A 3,025-nucleotide genomic window follows, 5' to 3' on the forward strand; every position below is an offset into this window, starting at 1 on the left:
GTATATACACTTGATTGTGGTACAGATTTGAACTACGTGCAGGCAAAATACATGATATCCCCTTTTAACGTAACACTAAACTGCTGCAGATGTTTTATCAGTCTGTGGTGGCCAGTGTCGTTTTATGCTGCAGTGAAAAAGGGGCACCGAGAGAAAAGACRATTGTGAGGAGGGCTGGTTCGGCTGTTGCTGGACTCGGTTGGAACCGTAGCTGTGAAGAGGACCTTAGAAAAGCTGCTGGCCATATGGGTCAACAATCTACATCCTATAGAAAGTATTTAGTGCGCACCAGAGAATACTTTGGGGTAGCCTAGCAAACTAAATGTAGAACTAAAACTACATTAGACAATGGCTTCAGAGGGATTTACATMAAATTACTTTCATCAAAACACAAAATGTCCCAGATGTCACTCAAAAACTCATTGAAGTTGAGATACAGTAAGGCCAAAAATTATTTGGTCAGTCACTGACGGTACAAGTTCTACTAAGAAAGGTGAGAGAGGTCTGTAATTTTCWTTATAGGTACACTTCAACTATGAGAGACAGAACGAGAAAGGAAAATCCAGGAAATTACATTGTAGGATTTTTAAAGAATTTATTTGTAAATTATGGTGGAAAATAAGTATTTGGTCACCCACAAACAAGATTTCTGGCTCTCAAAGACCTGTAACTTCTTTAAGTAGCTCTTTTTTCCTCCACCTGCTAGCTCTATTAATGGCCTGTGTTTGACCTCATTATCTGTTTAAGACACCTGTCCACAGCCTCAAACTGTCAGACTCCAAACTCAACCATTCACAAGACCAAAGAGATGTCGAAGGACACCAGGAAAAAACCTTTTGACCTGCACCAGGCTGGGAAGAAAGAATCTACAATAGGCAAGCAGCTTGGTGTGAAGAAATCAACTGTAGGAGCAATAATTAGAAAATGGATGACCTGCAAGACCACTGATAATCTCCCGCTATCTGGGGCCCCACACAAGATCTCATCGCGTGGGGTCAAAGTGATCACGAAAACGGTAAGCAAAAATCCCAGAACTACATGGAACTATATAAATAACTTGCAGAGAGCTGGAAGCAAAGTAATCAAGGCTACCATCAGTAAGACACTACGCCGAGCGGGACTCAAATCCTGCAAAGCCAGGCGTGTCCCCTTCCTTAAGCCAGTATACAGTATGTACAGGCCTGTCTCAGTGAACATATGGATGATCCAGAAGAGGACTRSGAGAGTTTTTGGWAAAAACTCAACTCGTCRTGTTTGGAAGTAAAAGAATACTGAATTGCATCTCAAGGACACCATATCTACTGTGAAGCATGGGGGTGGAAACATCATGCTTTGGGGCTGTTCTTCTGCAAAGGGGACAGGACAACCGATCCGTGTTAAGGGAAGAATGAACAGAGCCATGTTTCATGAGATTTTAAGCCAAACCCCCATTCCATCAGCGTTAGCATTGAAGAAGGAACGTGGCTGGGTCTTCTAGCATGACAATGATCCCAAACACACTGCTCGGGCAATGAAGAGGTGGATCTGTAAAAAGTATTTCAAGGTCCTGGAGTGGCCTAGCCAGTCATCAGACCTCAACACTATAGAAAACCTTTGGAGGGAGTTAAAAGACTGTGTTGCCCAGTGACAGCCGCAAAACATCACTGCTCTAGAGAAGATCTGCATGGAGGAATTGGTCAACATACCAGCAACAGTGTGTGCCAACCTTGTGAAGACTTACAGAAAACGTTTGATCTCTGTCATTGCACACAAATGTTATTTTACTAAGTATTGAGTTGAATTTTTGTTGTTGATCAAATACTTATTTTCCACCATAATTTACAAAAAAATTTAAATCCTACAATGTAATTTTCTGGATTTTCCTTTCTCATTTTGTCTCTCATAGTTGAGGTGTACCTATGATGAAAATTACAGACCTCTCTCACCTTTCTCAGTAGAAGAACATGCTCAATCACTCTAAATTATATAACTGTTGTCAAATCCTTTTAAATGGTAAATGGTCTGAATTTATATAGTATTTTATCAAGCCCAGTTGGACTCCAAAGCACTTTACACTTACAGTCATTCACACACTGATGGCGGTAAGCCACACTGTAACCACAGCTGCCTTGGTGCACACTGACAGAGGTGGGCCTGCCATAAACTGACGCCACTGGACCTTCTGACCACCATAAGTAGGCAAGATGTGGGAAGTGTCTTGCCCAAGGACACAACTGAGACAGCAACGACTGGAACGAGGGATCAAACTGGTAACCCTCCGGATACAGGACAACTCCCCTAACCACWCTGCCACAGCAGCTTTTGATCTCAAATGCAATTTGAGAACAAAATATACATCAAATAWATCTTGTTTCACTTTCCAAACTGAAAAAGACTAAAATACTCTAGATATTCTCTTGAATATAATGGTTGGKGCGAATCAGATCCTCTTTTGGTGGCCACTAAACATTGTGCGAGCACCAGATCTGCTATTCGTGAGCATGAGAAATATATTTATTATTTTTTGCACCAGAGAGAAACCTATGTGAAACCTTTTCCACTACGAACTCTTAGCTTAGCTCTAAGCTTCAGGTTCCCTTAAATGTTCCGTACCCATTTCTCTCATCAGTCTAGTGTCAATCTAATTAGTAGAAAATGTTCCCTCAGCTGTTTCTTATTTGAACTTACTGTGTTCTATTATCAATAAAATATGGGGCTTTGGGATAGTTTTATCAGTAAACAGTTCTTTATTAAGGTCAATTCAATAGGCATATATGTCATAGGCTGGACAGATAGGGCAAGCTGGTGGAGGTGACATGAATCACAGTGGGCACTGAACCCAGCCAGCAGAGAAGTGGGAGGTCAGTGAACGGGTACCAGTGCCTGACCATTATGCTGTAATCCTCCCTAGCTCTTCTGGAAAAACTGAATAGCACTAGAATCACTGACTCAATTTTTGGATCTCATTTTCATGACAAAGCAATTGTTCCCCTTTTGCCTTTGCTGTTGCTGTTTATAAATGTGTGTGTGGGGAGGGTGGATTGGA

The sequence above is a fragment of the Austrofundulus limnaeus genome, unplaced genomic scaffold, assembly GCF_001266775.1.
Source record: "Austrofundulus limnaeus strain Quisiro unplaced genomic scaffold, Austrofundulus_limnaeus-1.0 Scaffold526, whole genome shotgun sequence".
NCBI lineage: Eukaryota > Metazoa > Chordata > Actinopteri > Cyprinodontiformes > Rivulidae > Austrofundulus > Austrofundulus limnaeus.